Source organism: Leopardus geoffroyi, chromosome X (genome assembly GCF_018350155.1).
Source record: "Leopardus geoffroyi isolate Oge1 chromosome X, O.geoffroyi_Oge1_pat1.0, whole genome shotgun sequence".
Classification (NCBI taxonomy): Eukaryota; Metazoa; Chordata; class Mammalia; order Carnivora; family Felidae; genus Leopardus; species Leopardus geoffroyi.
Genome location: NC_059343.1, coordinates 66,211,687 through 66,233,139, shown reverse-complemented (window position 1 = coordinate 66,233,139; position 21,453 = coordinate 66,211,687). Strand labels below are relative to the sequence as shown.

Below are 21,453 nucleotides of genomic sequence, written 5' to 3'. Positions count from 1 at the left end.
AGAAAACAGCTGGATAGCATTTTTAAAAATTGTTTTTAATGTTTATTTATTTTTGAGAGACAGAGCACAAGCAGGGGAGGGGTAGAGAGACAGAGAGGGAGACACAGAATCCAAAGCAGGCTTCAGGCTCTGAGATGTCAGCACAGAACCCAACTTGGGACTTGAACTCATGAGCCATGAGATCAAGACCTGAGCCAAAGTCGGACGCTTAACTGACTGAGCAACCCAGGTGCCCCTGGATGGAATTTTTTAAAGAGACAATTTCAAAATGCAGTCTTTGATAATTTAAAGTAGAATTGCCTTAATGAAATCCACTAATTATAATTATATAATTATAATCAATAATATTAAATGTATTAATCTATTATTATTAATTTTAATTCCAGTACAGTTAACATACTGTGACAACATAATGATGCAACAATCCCATATATTATCCAGTATTCATCACAACAAGTACACCCCTTAATCTCCATCACCTAATTCACACATCCCCCGACCCACCTCCTCTCTGGTAATCATCAGTTTGTTCTCTAGTTAAGAGTCTGTTTCTTGGTTTGTACCCCTGTCTTTCTCCTTTTTTTTCTTTCCTCATTTGTTTTGTTTCTTTTTTTTAAAAGTAGAATTGTCTTAATGAAATCCACTAAGTTTATCATTAGTAACATTAAAAGTATTAATCTGATTATTGTTTCCAAACTTTACTTCCATTAAATTCTTCTACTAGCATAAAATAAAGTTCACTTTTAAGGGTACCTCAAGACTATACAAAAGAGACAACTAATGGGTGGTTTATAAAAGGAAAAGTAAATCTGGAAAGGCAGTTCAGTATTATAGAAAAAATATATATGTAAATATGCTTGATTACCTGGTTGCAATATTCTTTCACTGGTATGTAGTAAACACACTTGATACCTAAAAAAAGTGAGGTACAGACTTTAATACTTCACTTGAGAAATGTGTGAAGTTAAAGTTTTCAAAATCATTCACTATCTGGCTATTTATTGAAACGTAAATGTGTTAGTCGATTAATCTGGAGAAAGTTGTAATTCCCTTACCCTGGAGTTGTGAATAAACATAATTCTTTACACTACATCAACATATCAGTTATATTTTGTCTCTCATCTATCATCATTGACATAAGCACAGAGAGTAAAATATAAAAATAATTACTGATGCCTTTTTCATCACATTAACTGAGTTCTATTTTTTACCACAGCTATAATTATAGACACAATTAGTAACAAAAAAGCTAATTTTCTAAGAAATTCAGTCCATATTTTAGTTGAGTAAAGTAAGTTTTCAAATGAAATGTAATCACAATGTCAATTTCAATGTCTACTCATAGCTGAAACTAAAAGGAAAAAGTAATTAAACTCCCTTTTTATGAGATTTCTCACCGTGTCTTTTCGTAGCACACTTTTTTGAATTTAACAACACTACTACTCTGAAGATTAACTTCCTTCTCCAGAGTTCCCCATCAACTGATCTCCCCACATTCTCTGAAACTCACTTGCCACAACACAATGGATACTGTTGCCAGGAGACCAAGAATATTACTGTTGCATCATTAATGCTCTTATAAAAATATTTTAAAATGAGAAATTTATATAAGGAAATTCTAAGTCTGAAATCTCAAAAGAATCCAAAGCTACATGAGACATTTTAAATATTAAAAAAGCATTCCTAAGTTACTTTGACTTTAATAAAAATAGTAAAGACAAATTTTTATGAATTTTTTAATGAAATTATCAAAATTGAGAAGATAGGCAAGCAAATAGATTATAGATAGGAAATATCTGTGAAAGCCAATGATCCAAAGGAGATGTTTTGGATAGTCCGTGTAGTCATTTTGCAGTGAAATATAGAAGGGAATAAGTACACTTTGGAAGGGCCAAAGATCAAACAAGACACTTGCTCAATTTTTTCCTGGTACTAAAGTATATGTCAGAGGAAGAAGAAACAATTTTTTAATAAGATCTAACAATACATCATGTACATGAAGGAGATCATGTTAAATCAGAGCTTAATTTGAATAGGAAAATATATCTGTTCAGTTTCTAAAGGAAAAATACATAAGTTACATGACATTTCATATGTAATACTGAATATAGATTTTAAAATTTTAACTTTTTGAGTGTAGAACATTTAAACATGTAATTAAGTGGTAATAATAACTAAAATTATATAATGCTCATAATGTGTCAGGTACTAAGTGCTTTAATTAAGTCATGTAATTCTCACTCAAAAAAAAAAAAATGTAAAGAAAATCAAAAGGCCCAAGATTCAGATGACAAAAACAAAGAACAAATTATACAAATAAATTATTGAGTAGAGTAATAGATATAATAGCCCAGGATTAACGAAGAGATCAATAGGCACAAGTTGGGGGACGGGGTTTTAAGTAGAATTAAAAAAAATAAAACAATGTAGTAATAAAACAAGACAGTACATTTAACAGTGAAGAAGATGATGGAAGGGGTCTTGGGAAAATAAAAAGACAAAAGTCAAAAGACAACTATCATTAAGTAGCTGTTTAGTGATCCAAATGTCTTATTTAAGTCCCATTCACTCCAAAGGTTACAATTCCCAACTTGATTAATTGTGCCATATCTCTTTTGACTTAGTTTGATACATTTAAAAATTCATTAAATAGGGGCGCCTGGGTGGCTCAGTCGGTTAAGCGGCCGACTTCGGCTCAGGTCATGATCTCACGGTCCGTGGGTTCGAGCCCCGCGTCGGGCTCTGTGCTAACAGCTCAGAGCCTGGAGCCTGTTTCAGATTCTGCGTCTCCCTCTCTCTGACCCTCCCCCATTCATGCTCTGTCTCTCTCTGTCTCAAAAATAAATAAATGTTAAAAAAAAAAATTAAAAAAAAAATTCATTAAATATACTTTTTTTTTTTTTCAAATAGGAGTGATTTTAGAAATAACTGAGTGGGAACTGTCATATTTTAGGACAAAACACTGAATTTCTTCCATGAGCTCCAAAGAAAAGTTGTAGAGGAATCATGCTCTGAAGAGCCAGAAGGTTAGAAATTGGGATAATGAACACTGAATATGGTATAGACAGTGAAAAATCATTCTTAAATGGGTTTCTGAAAATAAACCTCTAGTATAGTAACCAAAACCACTCAATATCTGAAGTACATAGGTGGATACATCCTTGACCATTGACATCTATCCTGAATGGAAACTACCTGTCGTTAGCTTGAGCTACTCAGTTAAAAAGCACGAACATCTCCTTCATGGTAGGCTTATCAGGATGAAGAACAGTTTCCCTAGGATTTTTCACTTCACCTTCTTTTACCAGTAAAATGTTGCTATATTTTAAAAGCTACACTGTATTTTAGAGTGGCAGGTTCAGCCTGATTTTAATATGTATTTTTGCCTTTTTGTTTCACTGATTCAGATTGGTGCTTAAAAACAAATACTCACTGGAGTAAACTCAAAGATTACATTTGGTGAACAATTTTAATATCAAAAATCCAGATCCCAATATCCATTTAATATCACTTTGGGAAAGGAAGTGAGTAAGAACAAACTGAAGGTATCAAAATATCTTCAGGAAGAAATTAGAATAATTTAAACAATGTAAAGTTATTGTGACACAATACAAAGCTCTGCTCTTATCTTCTAATATTTCTTTGTATATCAAGTAGTCTCTACTGATTTTTTAAAACAGCTAGATGTGCACTGGGAGTGCAGCTAAAGATGGGACTATGTAAACATTACCACAGTACTTTATCTGAAATGCTTGGGTGCTGACAGGGCATCTTTTCAATGTCAGAATTTTTTTCAGATATTAGAAATGCAATATTGGAGTATATGGCAAATATTATATAATACCTCCATTGGGATTTGGAGTAGCATCCTCTAATCCAATACATTAACATTTTTTCAATGAAACTTGATTATTCACACCAAATGGAATAAATAAATATACTAATTAACACCTCACATTTCTAGGGTTTGCTACCAAACAAGTTCATGTTAGGTCAGGGTTTGCAACCAAGATTAATTATGAAAACATTTTAGATTTTCAAAATTTAAAACAAATTTCTCAATTGTGGATAAGGAAATGTGGATCTGTATATAAAGTCTGGTTTTTCATTGGGAATTTCTCTAGCCAAGAAAAACAAGAAAGTCAATAATACCAATTTCTATTTATACACCCATTATTCAAAGCCAGAGTTTTGTTTACAATCTCTGTGATAAATACTTGTTTGAATTTTATAATTACATTTGAATTTCACTGATGGAACCCATGCACACAGTCAACACTGTTATACTGAAATTTTATCTGAGACTACAATCACTCAAACTTATAATTATAATTCATTGTATTTCAACAACTCTCTAATGTTTACAAATTATGTTTATATACATTATCTCCTAAGTCTGAAAGGTAGGTAGGGTAGCTGTTACAATGTCATTTTATGGATGAGAAAATACATTCCTAAGGATAAATGGTTGCTATTTATCAACTGTCCAATGTTGTTTTATCAGGGTCTTTATGTAGGTGTGACCAATATAAATGATCATTGCTGAATATGTGTATAGAAACAAACAAAACATTGTAGGTAGGTCAACAAGTAGAAAGCTATGATGGAATGGCTAAGGAATGCTCACCTGCATGCTTAGTGCCTTAAGGCCCAATGCAAGGCCTCTCAGAGATGCCTTCCTCTACTTAAAGATACAGCTTTGTACTGGGCTTTTGAGACATACTTCATTATACTCACAGAAAAAAAAATGTAACCAGAACCCTGATTAATCAATTTGTTAATCAGTCTTTCCAGTAGAGACATATGTAAGCAGTAGGTACTATTTGGTACACACACTTTTCCTTAGTAAAGAACACAATGTTCTTCATTATGCTTTACTTTTGCCGCAAGTAATGTCTTGCAGCTGAATTTCATCTCATAAAAAATTACACTCAGAAATAAAAATTAAAAGTTATTAAGCACAATATCTAAGAGGTATAAAAGACCTAAAAGGCCATCTAGTCCAATCATCCAACAAACTCTTGAATTCTCCATGCAATACAGGCCTGCCTAACACGCATACTAATCCAACCCTAAACATTGTCCATCAACAAGTAAAAAACTCTAAAGCAACCCATTCCAGCTTTGGACAGTTCTGCCAGAAACTTATACTGAACTGAAATCTGTCTTTATATTGCTTTTACCCACTAGTTCTAGTTCTACTGCTTACAAGGGTAGACAATAAGTTATCCTTCATTACCACGAAAATTCTTCAACCATATGAAGACTGTGTTCAGGTCTCCCATGGGATATCTTTACACTAGGAAAATAAATAACCTAATTCTTCCAACAATGCTTTATATTGTATGATTTTGAATCTCCTTGACATACTGATCATAATATCCTGAACATGCTCTAGTTCTTCTGTTTTTCTGTTTATGTATTCAACAGATTTTACTAAGGTAACTCTCATGTCCAGAGACCAATTTTTTATTTTTTATTTTTATTTTTTAATATGAAAATTTTTGTCAAATTGGTTTCCATACAACACCCAGTGCTCATCCCAAAAGGTGCCCTCCTCAATGCCCATCACCCACTTTCCCCTCCCTCCCAAGCCCCATCAACCCTCACTTTATTCTCAGTTTTTAAGAGTCTCTTATGGTTTTGCTCCCTCCCTAACTTTTTTTTTCATTACGCTCCCCCATGGTCTTCTGTTAAGTTTCTCAGGATCCACATAAGAGTGAAAACATGTGGTATCTGTCTTTCTCTGTATGACATATTTCACTTAGCATAACAGTCTCCTTTCCATCAATGTTGCTACAAAAGGCCATATTTCATTCTTTCTCATTGCCACGTAGTATTACATTGTATATAAAAACCATAACTTCTTTACCCATTCATCAGTTGATGGACATTTAGGCTCTTTCCATGATTTGGCTATTGTTGAAAGTACTGCTATAAACATTGGGGTACAAGTGCCCCTATGCATCAGTACTCCTGTATCCCTTGGGTAAATTCCTAGCAGTGCTATTGCTGGGTCATAGGGTAGGACTATTTTTAATTTTTTGAGGAACCTCCACACTGTTTTCCAGAGGGGCTGCACCAATTTGCATTCCCACCAACAGTGCAAGAGGGTTCCCATTTCTCCATATCCTCTCCAGCGTCTATAGTCTCCTGATTTGTTCATTTTGGCCACTCTGACTGGCGTGAGGTGATATCTGAGTGTGGTTTTGATTTGTATTTCCCTGATAAGGAGCGACGTTGAGCATCTTTTCATGTGCCTGTTGGCCATCTGGGTGTCTTCCTTAGAGAAGTGTCTATTCATGTCTTCTGCCCATTACTTCACTGGATTATTTGTTTTTCGGGTGTGGAGTTTGGTGAGTTCTTTATAGATTTTGGATACTAGCCTTTTGTCCGATATGACATTGGCAAATATTTTTTCCCATTCCGTTGGTTGCCTTTTAGTTCTGTTGATTGTTTCCTTTGAAGTGCAGAAGCTTTTTATCTTCATGAGGTCCCAACACTTCATTTTTGCTTTTAATTCCCTTGCCTTTGGGGACGTGTCAAGTAAGGAATTGCTGTGGCTGAGGTCAGAGAGGTTTTTCCTGCTTTCTCCTCTAGAGTTTTGATGGTTTCCTGTCTCACATTCAGGTCCTTTATCCATTTTGAGTTTATTTTGGTGAATGGTGTAAGAAAGTGGTCTAGTTTCAACCTTCTGCATGTTGCTGTCCAGTTCTCCCAGCACCATTTGTTAAAGAGACTGTCTTTTTTCCATTGGATGTTCTTTCCTGCTTTGTCAAAGATTAGTTGGCCATACTTTTGTGAGTCCAATTCTGGAGTCTCTATTCTATTACATTGGTCTATGTATCTGTTTTTGTGCCAATACCGTGCTGTCATGATGATGACAGCTTTGTAGTAGAGGCTAAAGTCTGGGAATGTGATGCCTCCCGCTTTGGTCTTCTTCTTCAATATTACTTTGGCTATTCAGGGCCTCTTGTGGTTCAATACAAATTTTAGGATTGCTTGTTCTAGTTTAGAGAAGGATGCTGTTACAATTTTGATTCGTTTTGCATTGAATGTGTAGATTTCTTTGGGTGGTATTGACATTTTAACAATATTTATTCTTCCAATCCATGAGCACGGAATGTTTTTTCATTTCTTCATGTCTTCCTCAATTTCCTTCATAAGCTTTCTATAGTTTTCAGCATACAGATGTTTTACATCTTTGGTTAGGTTTACTCCTAGGTATTTTATGATTCTTGGTGCAATTGTGAATGAGACTAGTTTCTGTATTTGTCTTTCTGTTGTTTCATTGTTAGTGTATAAGAATGCAACTGATTTTTGTACATTCACTTTGTATCCTGCGACTTTGCTGAATTCATGTATCAGTTCCAGCAGACTTTTGGTGGAGTCTGTTGGGTTTTCCATGTATAGTATCATGTCATCTGCAAAAAGTGAAAGCTTGACATCATAGCTGAAAATCTTGATGCCTTTGATTTTGATGCCTTTGATGCCTTTTGTTGTCTGATTGCTGATGCTAGCACTTCCAACACTATGTTCAACAACAGCGGTGACAGTGGACATCCCTGTCATGTTCCTGATCTCAGGGAAAAAGCTCTCAGTTTTTCCCCATTGAGGATGATATTAGCTGTGGGCTTTTCACAAATGGCTTCTATGATGTTTCAGTATGTTCCTTCCATCCTGACTTCCTCGAGGGTTTTTATTAAGAAAGATGCTGAACTTTGTCAAAGGCCCTTTCTGCATCGATTGACAGGATCATATGGTCCTTTTCTTTTCTTTTATTCATGTGATGTATCACATTGATTGATTTGCGAATACCGAACCAGACCTGCAGTCCAGGAATGAATCCTACTTGATCGATTTGCTAGTATCCTGTTGAGAATTTTTGCAACCATATTCATCAGAGATATTGGCCTGTAGTTCTCTTTTTTTGCTGGGTCTCTGTCTGGTTTCGAAATCCAAGTAATGCTGGCTTCATAGAATGAGTCTGGAAGTTTTCCTTCACTTTTTTGGAACAGCTTGAGAAGGATAGGTATTATCTCTGCTTTGCATGGCTGGTAGAATTCCCCAGGGAAGCCATCTGGTCCTGGACTCTTATTTGTTGGGAGATTTCTGAGAACTGATTCAATGTTTTCAATGGTTATGGGTCTGTTCAAGTTTTCTATTTCTTCCTGATTGAGTTTTGGAGATGTGTGGGTGCTTAGGATTTGTCCATTTCTTTCAGGTTATCCAGTTTGTTGGCATATAATTTTGCCTAGTATCCCCTGATAATTGCTTGTATTTCTGAGGGATTGGTTGCAATAATTCTATTTTCATTCATGAGTTTATCTATTTGGGTCATCTCCCTTTTCTTTTTGAGAAGCCTGGCTAGAGGTTTATCAATTTTGTTTATTTCTTCAAAGAACCAACTCTTGGTTTCATTGATCTCCTCTACAATTTTTTAGATTGTATATTGTTGATTTCTGCTCTGATCTTTATTATTTCTCTTCTTCTGCTGGGTTTAGGCTGCCTTTGCTGTTCTGCTTCTATTTCCTTTAGGTGTGCTGTTAGATTTTGTATTTGGGATTTTTCTTGTTTCTTGAGATAGGCCTGGATTGCAATGCATTTTCCTCTCAGGACTACGGTCACTGCATCCCTAAGAGTTTGGATTGTGGTGTTTTCATTTTCATTTGTTTCCATATATTTTTTAAATTTCTTCTCTAATTGCCTGGTACCCATTCATTCTTTAGTAGGGTGTTCTTTAACCTCCATGCTTTTGGAGGTTTTCCAGACTTTTTCCTGTGGTTGATTTCAAGATTCATACCATTGTGGTCTGGAAGTATGCATGGTATGATCTTGATTCTTTCATACTTATGAAGAGATGTTTTGTGACCCAGTATGTCATCTTGGAGAAGGTTCCATGTGCACTGGAGAAGAAAGTATATTCTGTTGCTTTGGGATCCAGAGTTCTAAATATAGCTGTCAAGTCCATCTGATCCAATGTATCATTCAGGGCTCTTGTTTCTTTATTGATCCTGTGTCTAGATGATCTATCCATTGCTGTAAGTGGGTTATTAAAGTCCCCTGCAATTACCACATTTTTATCAATAAGATTGCTTATGTATGTGGTTAATTGTTTGATATATTTGGGGGCTCCCGTATTCAGCACATAGACACGTTGAATTGTTAGCTCTTCCTGATGGACAGACCCTATAATTATTATATAATGCCCTTCTTCATCTCTTGTTACAGCCTTTAATTTAAAGTCTAGTTTGTCTGATATAAGTAAGGGTACTCCAGCTTTCTTTTGACTTCCAGTAGCATGTTAGATAGTTCTCCATCCCCTCACTTTCAATCTGAAGGTGTCCTTAGGTCTAAAATGAGTCTCTTGTAGACAGTAAATAGATGGGTCTTGCTGTTTTTATTTTTTTTATCCATTTGATACCCTATGTCTTTTGGTTGGAGCATTTAGTCCACTTACATTCAGTGTTATTAGTGAAAGATGGGTTTAGAGTCATTGTGATGTCTGTAGGTTTCATGCTTGTAGTGATGTCTCTTGTACTTTGTCTCGCAGGATCCCCCTTAGGATCTCTTGTAAGGCTGGTTTAGTGGTGATGAATTCCTTCAGTTTTTGTTTGTTTGGGAAGACCTTTATCTCTCCTTCTATTCTAAATGACAGACTTGCTGGATAAAGGATTCTCGGCTGCATTTTTTTTTTTATGTTCATCACATTGAAGATTTCCTGCCATTGCTTTCTGGCTTGCCAAGTTTCAGTAGATAGGTGTGTTACTACTCTTATGTGTCTACCTTTGTAAGTTAGGACCAGTTTATCCCTAGCTGCTTTCAGAATTTTCTCTTTATCCTTGTATTTTGCCAGTTTCACTATGATATATCAGGTAGAAGACTGATTCAAGTTACGTCTGAAGGGAGTTCTCTGTGCCTCTTGGATTTCAATGCCTTTTTCCTTCCCCAGATCAGGGAAGTTCTCAGCTATGATTGTTTCAAGTACAGATTCAGCCCTTTCTCTCTCTCCTCTTCTGGAATTTCTATGATATTGTTTCATTTGATTGCATCACTTAGTTCTCTAATTCTCCCCTCATTCTCCTGGAATTTTTCTCTTTTTCTCAGCTTCCTCTTTTTCCATAATTTTATCTTCTAATTCACCTATTCTCTCCTCTGCCTTTTCAATCCGTGCTATGGCCACCTCCATTTTATTTTGCACCTCATTTATTTATAGTTTTTTTAGCTCCTCATGAGTATTTCTTAGCCCCTTGATCTCTGTAGCAAGTGATTCTCTGCTGTCCTCTATGCTGTTTCCAATCCGAGCAATTAATTGTATGATTATTCTTCTAAATTCTTGTTCTGTTATATTGCTTAAATCGTTTTTGATCAATTAGGTAGCTCTTGCTACTTCCTGGAGTTTCTTTTGAGGAGAATTCTTCCATTTCATCATTTTGCATAGTCCCTGCAGTAGCTCCAAACTGGGGCACTTCCTCTGTGCTGTCCAGAGTAACTTGTGTTGGTGGGCGGGGCCATAGTCAGACCTGATGTTTGCCCCCAGCCCACTACTGGGGCCACAGTCAGACTGGTGTGTACCTTATCTTCCCCTCTCCCAGCGGCAGGACTCACTGTGGAGTGGTGTGGTCCCTGTCTGGACTACTTGCACACTGCCAGGCTTGTGGTGCTGCTTTGATGGGACATGGCCAAGGGCATATTAGCAAGGTGCACAGGGGTGGGAGGGTCAGGCTTAGCTCGCTTTGACCTTGGTGGTCCCCTGCGGGAGGGGCCCTGCAGCACTGGGAGGGAGGCAGGACTCTCGGAGGGATGGATCCACAGAAGCACAGCATTGGGCATTTGCATGGTGCAAGCAAGTTCGGTGACGGGAACGAGACTAGGGACCCCTTTAAAAGTACAGCATACATTACAGACATTCCAATTTTAAATTATGTATTTTAGTATACATTGTTTCCTTATTGGTAACCACAGTCTTCTATTTTTAAGAGAGGAAGTAGGCACCTGGCAGAAAAGTATTTAAGAAAAAGCTGCTGGTAGAAAATTTAAACAAAGTAACATGTTTTAGGTGGTAATTTGTAAGGTAAAACAAGTTACCTCTTTCGATATTATGCCTTAATCCAATTTTATAATTTAAAACTGTAATTGCCAAAAAGTTCAACAATGTAACAGTTTGTGAGGTTTCTAGACAATGTGACATATTGATAAAGATATTATCAATCTTTATCTTTACTAGATAAGCAGCATAAATGGCTTAGTGAGCAGATGTGTGGAAGAAATTTAGGTGTTTATGTTGTAAAGAGGGGGGAAAGGAAAATCATGCTGTCACTGACATCAGAGGTGTATTTTAAGAGAGAAAAAACCACAGAAAATAAACTGGGACCTATAAGTATACAAATATAGCTAAGTTGGCTGAGTTGTCCTTATACCCAGTTTAGGATTAATATCAAAAAAAGAAGGGAGGTGGAACATAAGTGACAAATATTATGAAATAGGGTTCCTGGAGGAAGATGGCGGCGTAGGAGGACGCTGGGCTCACCGCGTGTCCTGCTGATCACTTATATTCCACCTACACCTGCCTAAATAACCCAGAAAACCGCCAGAGGATTAGCAGAACGAGACACTGGAGCCAACCGCAGACGAGAGGCCCACAGAAGAGGGTAGGAAGGGCAGCGAGGCGGTGCGCGCTACATGGACTGGCAGGAGGGAGCCAGGGCGGAGGGGCGGCTCGCCGGCCAAGCAGAGCCCCCGAGTCTGGCTGGCAAAAGCGGAGGGGCCGGACTGACGGAGTGTGTTCTGACAGCAAGCACGACTTAGCGTCTGGGAGGTCATAAGTTAACAGCTCTGCTCGGAAAGCGGGATGGCTGGAGGACAAAGGGAGGGAGAGCTGCTGAGCCCCCGGACGACAGAGCTCAGTTTGGTGGGGAACAAAGGCGCTCGCCAGCGTCATCTCCGCCGCCCATCCCCAAGCCAAAATGAAAAAGGGAACCAGTTCAAGCCAGGGAACTTGCTCGCTCCGCACAAACACCCAACTCTGTGCTTCTGTGGAGCCAAACCTCCGGCATCGACATCGGATCTGACTCCCTCCCGCTGCCACAGGGCCCCTCCTGAGGTGGATCACCTAAGGAGAAGCGAGCTAAGCCTGCCCTTCCTGCCCCCATGCACCTTGCCTACCCACCCCAGCTAATACGCCAGATCCCCAGCATCACAAGCCTGGCAGTGTGCAAGTAGCCCAGATGGGCCACGCCACCCCACAGTGAATCCCGCCCCTAGGAGAGGGGAAGAGAAGGCACACACCAGTCTCACTGTGGCCCCAGCGGTGGGCTGGGGGCGGCCCCGCCCACCAACTCCAGTTATACACCACAGCACAGGGGAAGTGCCCTGCAGGCCCGCATCACTCCAGGGACTATCCAAAATGACCAAGCGGAAGAATTCCCCTCAGAAGAATCTCCAGGAAATAACAACAGCCAATGAGCTGATCAAAAAGGGTTTAAATAATATAACAGAAAGTGAATTTAGAATAATAGTCATAAAATTAATCACTGGGCTTGAAAACAGTATAGAGGACAGCAGAGAATCCCTTGCTACAGAGATCAAGGGACTAAGGAACAGTCACGAGGAGCTGAAAAACGCTTTAAACGAAATGCAAAACAAAATGGAAACCACCATGGCTTGGATTGAAGAGGCAGAGGAGAGAATAGGTGAACTAGAAGATAAAGTTATGGAAAAAGAGGAAGCTGAGAGAAAGAGAGATAAAAAAATCCAGGAGTATGAGGGGAAAATTAGAGAACTAAGTGATACACTAAAAAGAAATAATATACGCATAATTGGTATCCCAGAGGAGGAAGAGAGAGGGAAAGGTGCTGAAGGGGTACTTGAAGAAATAATAGCTGAGAACTTCCCTGAACTGGGGAAGGAAAAAGGCATTGAAATCCAAGAGGCACAGAGAACTCCCTTCAGACGTAACTTGAATCGATCCTCTGCACGACATATCATAGTGAAACTGGCAAAATACAAGGATAAAGAGAAAATTCTGAAAGCAGCAAGGGGTAAACGTGCCCTCACATATAAAGGGAGACCTATAAGACTCGTGACTGATCTCTCTTTTGAAACTTGGCAGGCCAGAAAGAATTGGCACGAGATTTTCAGTGGGCTAGACAGAAAAAATATGCAGCCAAGAATCCTTTATCCAGCAAGTCTGTCATTTAGAATAGAAGGAGAGATAAAGGTCTTCCCAAACAAACAAAAACTGAAGGAATTTGTCACCACTAAACCAGCCCTACAAGAGATCCTAAGGGGGACCCTGTGAGACAAAGTACCAGAGACAACACTACAAGCATAAAACATACAGACATCACAATAACTCTAAACCCGTATCTTTCTATAATAACACTGAATGTAAATGGATTAAATGCGCCAACCAAAAGACATAGGGTATCAGAATGGATAAAAAAAAAAAAGACCCATCTATTTGCTGTCTACAAGAGACTCATTTTAGACCTGAGGACACCTTTAGATTGAGAGTGAGGGGATGGACAACTATTTATCATGCTACTGGAAGCCAAAAGAAAGCTGGAGTAGGCATACTTATATCAGACAAACTAGACTTTAAATTAAAGGCTGTAACAAGAGATGAAGAAGGGCATTATATAATAGTTACAGGGTCTATCCATCAGGAAGGGCTAACAATTATAAATGTCTATGCACCGAATACCGGAGCCCCCAAATATGTAAAACAATTACTCATAAACATAAGCAACCTTATTGATAAGAATGTGGTAATTGCAGGGGACTTTAACACCCCACTTACAGAAATGGATAGATCATCTAGACACACAGTCAATAAAGAAACAAGGGCTCTGAATGAGACATTGGATCAGATGGACTTGACAGAACAATTTAGAACTCTGCATCCCAAAGCAACAGAATATACTCTCTTCTCGAGTGCACATGGAACATTCTCCAAGATAGATCATATACTGGGTCACAAAACAGCCCTTCATAAGTTTACCAGAATTGAAATTATACCATGCATACTTTCAGACCACAATGCTATGAAGCTTGAAATCAACCACAGGAAAAAGTCTGGAAAACCTCCAAAAGCATGGAGGTTAAAGAACACCCTACTAACAAATGAGTGGGTCAACCAGGCAATTAGAGAAGAAATAAAAAAATATATGGAAACAAACGAAAATGGAAATACAACAACCCAAACGCTTTGGGACGCAGCGAAGGCAGTCCTGAGAGGAAAATACATTGCAATCCAGGCCTATCTCAAGAAACAAGAAAAATCTCAAATACAAAATCTAACAGCACACCTAAAGCAACTAGAAGCAGAACAGCAAAGGCAGCCTAAACCCAGCAGAAGAAGAGAAATAATAAAGATCAGAGCAGAAATCAACAATATAGAGTCTAAAAAAACTGTAGAGCAGATCAACAAAACCAAGAGTTGGTTCTTTGAAGAAATAAACAAAATTGATAAACCTCTAGCCAGGCTTCTCAAAAAGAAAAGGGAGATGACCCAAATAGATAAAATCATGAATGAAAATGGAATTATGACAACCAATCCCTCAGAAATATAAACAATTATCAGGGGATAATGGGCAAAATTATATGCCAATTGACTGGACAACCTGGAAGAAATGGACAAATTCCTAAACACCCACACTCTTCCAAAACTCAATCAGGAGGAAAGAGAAAGCTTGAACAGACCCATAACCAGCGAAGAAATTGAATCAGTCATCAAAAATCTCCCAACAAATAAGAGTCCAGGACCAGATGGCTTCCCAGGGGAGTTCTACCAGACGTTTAAAGCAGAGATAATACCTATACTTCTCAAGCTATTCCAAGAAATAGAAAAGGAAGGAAAACTTCCAGACTCATTCTATGAAGCCAGTATGACTTAGATTCCTAAACCAGACAGAGACCCAGTAAAAAAAGAGAACTACAGGCCAATATCCCTGATGAATATGGATGCAAAAATTCTCAATAAGATACTAGCAAATGGAATTCAACAGCATATAAAAAGAATGATTCACCATGATCAAGTGGGATTCATTCCTGAGATGCAGGGCTGGTTCAACATTCGCAAATCAATCAATGTGATACATCACATTAATAAAAGAAAAGATAAGAACCATATGATCCTGTCAATTGATGCAGAAAAGGCCTTTGACAAAATTCAGCAACCTTTCTTAATAAAAACCCTCGAGAAAGTCGGGATAGAAGGAACATACTTAAAGATCATAAAAGCCATTTATGAAAAGCCCACAGCTAACATCATCCTCAATGGGGAAAAACTGAGAGCTTTTTCCCTGAGATCAGGAACACAACAGGGATGTCCACTCTCACCGCTGTTGTTGAACATAGTGTTGGAAGTTCTAGCATCAGCAATCAGACAACAAAAGGAAATCAAAGGCATCCAAATTGGCAAAGTTAAGCTTTCACTTTTTGAAGATGACATGATATTATACATGGAAAATCCAATAGACTCCACCAGAAGTCTGCTAGAACAGATACATGAATTTAGCAAAGTTGCAGGATACAAAATCAATGTACAGAAATCAGTTGCATTCTTATACACTAATAATGAAGCCACAGAAAGACAAATAAAGAAACTGATCCCATTCACAATTGCACCAAGCAGCATAAAATACCTAGGAATAAATCTAACCAAAGATGTAAATGATCTGTATGCTGAAAACTATAGAAAGCTTATGAAGGAAATTGAAGAAGATATAAAGAAATGGAAAAACATTCCATGCTCATGGATTGGAAGAATAAATATTGTTAAAATGTCAACAATACCCAAAGCTATCTACACATTCAATGCAATCCCAATCAAAATTGCACCAGCATGCTTCTCGAAACTAAAACAAGCAATCCTAAAATTCATATGGAACCACAAAAGGCCCCGAATAGCCAAAGTAATTTTGAAGAAGAAGACCAAAGCAGGAGGCATCACAATCCCAGACTTTAGCCTCTACTACAAAGCTGTCATCATCAAGACAGCATGGTATTGGCACAAAAACAGACACATAGACCAATGGGATAGAATAGAGACTCCAGAACTAGACCCACAAACGTATGGCCAACTAATCTTTGACAAAGCAGGAAAGAACATCCAATGGAAAAAAGACAGTCTCTTTAACAAATGGTGCTGGGAGAACTGGACAGCAACATGCAGAAGGTTGAAACTAGACCACTTTTTCACACCATTCACAAAAATAAACTCAAAATGGATAAAGGACCTGAATGTGATACAGGAAACCATCAAAACCCTAGAGGAGAAAGCAGGAAAAGACCTCTCTGACCTCAGCCGTAGCAATCTCTTACTCGACACATCCCCAAAGGCAAGGGAATTAAAAGCAAAAGTGAATTACTGGGACCTTATGAAGATAAAAAGCTTCTGCACAGCAAACGAAACAACCAACAAAACTAAAAGGCAACCAACGGAATGGGAAAAGATATTTGCAAATGACATATCAGACAAAAGGCTAGTATCCAAAATCTATAAAGAACTTACCAAACTCCACACCCGAAAAACAAATAACCTAGTGAAGAAATGGGCAGAAAATATGAATAGACACTTCTCTAAAGAAGACATCCAGATGGCCAACAGGCACATGAAAAGATGCTCAACGTCGCTCCTCATCAGGGAAATACAAATCAAAACCACACTCAGATATCACCTCACGCCAGTCAGAGTGGCCAAAGTGAACAAATCAGGAGACTATAGATGCTGGAGAGGATGTGGAGAAACGGGAACCCTCTTGCACTGTTGGTGGGAATGCAAACTGGTGCAGCTGCTCTGGAAAGTAGCGTGGAGGTTCCTCAGAAAATTAAAAATAGACCTACCCTATGACCCAGAAATAGCACTGCTAGGAATTTATCCAAGGGATCCAGGAGTACTGATGCATAGGGGCACTTGTACCCCAATGTTTATAGCAGCACTCTCAACAATAGCCAAATTATGGAAAGAGCCTAAATGTCCATCAACTGATGAATGGATAAAGAAATTGTGGTTTATATACACACTGGAATACTACGTGGCAATGAGAAAAAATGAAATATGGCCTTTTGTAGCATCGTGGATGGAACTGGAGAGTGTGATGCTAAGTGAAATAAGCCATACAGAGAAAGACAGATACCATATGGTTACACTCTTATGTGGATCCTGAGAAACTTAACAGAAACCCATGGGGGAGGGGAAGGAAAAAAAAAAAAAGCGGTTAGAGTGGGAGAGAGCCAAAGCATAAGAGACTGTTAAAAACTGAGAACGAACTGAGGGTTGATGGGGGGTGGGAGGGAGGAGAGGGTGGGTGATGGGTATTGAGGAGGGCACCTTTTGGGATGAGCTTTGGGTGTTGTATGGAAACCAATTTGACAATAAATTTCATATATTAAAAAAAATATAAAAATAAATAAATAAAGAAATATATAATTAAATAAATTCCTGATGGCTCCACTAAAAAAAAAAATTAAAAAAAATATTATGAAATAAAATTAATTGACCTCTTCTTAACAAGGTGTCCTATAAGGTAGGTAGTATAGTAGACCACCAATACTCAAACATGTTGGCCTCAATATATCATTATATGCTTAGGAGTTGAGGAACCCAAGATATTTTGTTTATGTGGATTATATTCATCCAGATTTACCCATCAGAAGTGAACACTGATAAATGAAAAAAAAACAAATTACACTTTTCACTTGCAAGTTTACATTTGTTCCTTGGCAATGAAACTGCCATTTACCTTGCTTGAAGTGAGAGATTCAATTTATCCACTTTGGAAAAACTGTCTGTCAAATATGCAAGACAGAATAAAAAGTTTTTCAGTAGCTCAAGTAAAAATGGTGGCCCATGAAAAAAAGTGGCTAGGAAAGTCTCATAATTCACTTGATCTTATACATGCTTTTTCTGGAGACAACCATCATTCTTGGTATGAGGAAGGAAGTGCTTTCGGTCCACTTTATACTCTGTTTTATAGATTATTATATACTCAAGCATCTAGATCTAATAAAGTTAATAATTTTTAGTGATTCATCAGACATTAAATTAAATCGGCTTTTCTGCCCCTATGAGTGTACTCTGGTAAAGAATACAAATGATGGCTACTAGAGCTTATTACCAGTTCTTTGATTCATGCTAAAGTGTTAGTACTTTCACTTATCATTGCTTTTGCACCATTGTGCAAATGTCAACACAGTGTATAATGAAAATAATGTCTTAGTATTATGAAAATAGTTTTGACCTCATGGACCCACAGAAGTGTCTCAGGGACTCCTAGGATCCTTGGAATATACTTTGAGAACTGCTACAAAGGACTATGCCTAAGAGCATTGAATTTCTCATTCATTTTTATTTGAAGCCAAAGCTTATTTTAGGTTACTGTATATTGTCTTAAATTTTTAATGTTTATGTTTGAAAGAAAGAGAGAGAAATGAGTGGGAGAGGGGAAGAGAGGGAGGGAAACACAGAATCTGAAGCAGGTTATGGTCCGTGAGCTGTCAGCACAGAGCCCAACACAGGGCTTGAACTCATGAACCACAAGATCATGACATGAGCTGAAGTCAAATGCTATACCCGACTGAGCCACCCAGGCGCCCCTTACTGTATGTTTTCTTAATGAAATTGTAAATACTTTTATTGAATGAAAAGTTTTTTTTTTCTGTTGTTGCTATGGGAAAAGGGGAACTACAATCTAGTGGATATTTTCTATTCCCAAATTCATCTATAATTGAGGACCATATAACTCTCTACTGCCACTTGGCTACAGCAATCTCACATTACAAGAGAGAGCAAATATGAATGGAAAATATTTAGTAAATATAAAATAACAGTTCATGGTGTATGGTGGTAATTTAAAATGAAACAATTAGAAAGAAAACTCTATAATACTCATAAAGAATAATTTTAAATAAGTTTTGTTTTTATTAGATAAAAAAAAAAGCTGCAGGGGAGCTAAGACGACAGAGTAGTAGGAGGGGTAGGAGGACCCCAGGCTTCTTGCCTCACCCCTCGAATACAGCTAGGCAAGTATCAAACCATTCTGAATACCTAAAAAAATCAATCTTAGGACTGGCAGAACAAACTACACAACTACAAGGAGAGAGAAGGCCACATCATGGAAAGTAGGAGGTGCGGAGATATGGTTTGGGTGAGAAATGGATGGCTGGTACTGCAGAGGGGAGAGAGCCCTGGCTGCAGAGAGAGAGAGGGAGAGAGAGAGAGAGAGAGAGAGAGAGAAGAACACACAGGAAATCACACAAGGAAAACACTTCCCCAAAGCCACTGACTGGGAAAACTTTTCCCCAGGGGATAATTTTTGTGAGTATTTGCAACCATTAGGGCTCAAAAACTGGAGTTTTAGAGGTTTGTGGAATGGCTGGTATAAAGCCCTGGGGGTGCTGCAGTGCTTCTGTACAGAAGACAAGCAGGTAACCCGGGAGCAGAGGGTGAGATCTGTGGATCACCTGAGGCATGTTAGGAAAGACGACAGTTCCTTCTTCTTGGAATACGTCTGATAGAGGTGGCATTGTATCTCAAGGGACAGAGGTGCCAGGAGGTGTCATTTTCCTCCCTTGCTCCTCAGCATAGGCCTAAAGACACCTGCTGAAGGTGGCTAACCTGGAGACTGGCTCTTTAGCACACTTTGCTCCAAACCCCACACTCCTGAAGTCTGGTGCAACTGCTCTTGTGAGTTAAACCTGTATCAATCCCAGTGCAGTGAGACCCTCCCCCAGAAGACAGTGCAGTTACTGCCACACCAGGTCCCTAAAGTTTGGAGATTTAAAACTCAGTGGGCCTGGCTGGGATAGACCCCAAAGTGTACTGCACTGGTCCAGGCAGGCAAGCAATGCAGACACACAGTGTGAAAAAAGCAATCTGAGAAACACCTATGATGAATGAGGGGAAATTATTTGCTCTTCTGGGAGGGCTTCCCTGATAGCAGCGAGCACAAACTGCCCTCTCTGGGGACAAAGGAGCTGGCTGGTACCATTTCCCTCTCCCACCCCTCAGGCATAAACTAACTTCAGTAAATAATACATTGATAACACTGGCAGCTTGAACTGCTTAACCAAGTGCCACCACCATGTACACTGTTGGCACTTGCCTGAGAACCAGTGCAGTAGGCCCACTACCCGAAGAATAGCACAAACCCCCACACGCACCATGTCTACTGACAATAGAGTTCTGCAAAACTTCAGCTCTAGTGGAAATAGTTTCAGGTCTCTTTTTAACAAGGGGATAAGAGCATACCTCATTAAAAGTCACCACACTCTCACCAAGGTCCAAACATTCCCCACTTCAGGCAAGCAGAACCTTGTGGAAGACTGACCTGAGGGACAGAGCAGCCATAACAGAGACACAGAGTGTATGCAGCATAAACCAGAGACACTTCCTGAATCACCAGGCCCTGGAAAATACGTGACCTCATATTCATAAAGGCATTACTCTCAGGAGCAGGAAACAGGAGAGGCTTTCCTAACACAGAGAAGAAGACAAAGACCAAGACAAAATGCCAAGATGGAGGAATTCATCCCAAAAGAAAGAACAAGGAAAGGTCATGGTCAGGGATCTAACTAAACAGATATAAATAATATGCCTGATCCAGAATTTAAAGCAACAATCATAAGGATACTAGCTGGATTTAAGAAGGCACAGAAGACACCAGGGTGTCCTTTACTACAGAGATAAGAGCTTAAAATCAATCATGCCACAATGAAAAATGAGATTTGAAACTGACTGGATGCAATGACAACAAGGATGGAAGAAGCAGAGGAATGAATAAGTTATATGGACGATAGAATAATAGAAGGTAGAATGAATAACAGAAGACAGAATGAAGGTAATCAAAGCAGGAAAGAAAAATTTGGATCACAAAAGTAGACTTAGAGAACTGAGTGATTCCATGATGTAATAACATTCATAGCATAGGAGTCCCAGAGAAGAAGGAGAGAGAATAGAGGGAAGAAGGTTTAATTGAGGAAATAATAGCTGAAAACTTCCCTAATCTGGGGAAGGAAACAGACTGCAAATTCCAGGAAGCACACAGAACTCCCATCGAAATCCACAAATTCAGGCCAGCACCAAGATGTACTATAGTTAAATTAGCAAAATACAGAGATAAAGAAAAATCCTAAAAAGCACCAAGACCAAAGAAGTCCCTAACTTACAAGGGAAAACAAATAAGTTTAGCAGCAGATCTCTCCACAAATCATGGCAGGCCAGAAGGGAATGAGTGACATGATATATTCAACGTAATGAATGGGAAAAATCTACAGCGAAGAATACTCTATCCAACAAGGCTATCATTCAGAAGAGAAGGAGAGATAAAGAATTTCCCAGAAAAACAAAAACTAAAGGTGTTTGTGTCCATTAAACTAGCCCTGCAAGAAATATTAAAGGGGACTCTTTGTGAAAAAGACTAGAAAGGAACAGAGAAAATCTGTAGAAAT

The 21,453-nt window shown here is 38.6% G+C and overlaps 1 long non-coding RNA gene across 1 annotated transcript in view; it reads right to left on the bottom strand.

Annotated features, from left to right (window-relative positions):
- Positions 1-808: 808 nt before the first annotated feature.
- LOC123594131 overlaps positions 809-21,453 on the bottom strand; it is a 77,517-nt gene continuing 56,872 nt past the window's right edge. The window contains exon 4 of the long non-coding RNA XR_006710675.1: positions 809-912. This is a non-coding gene — a long non-coding RNA (uncharacterized LOC123594131). The remainder of the gene's footprint in view (positions 913-21,453) is intronic.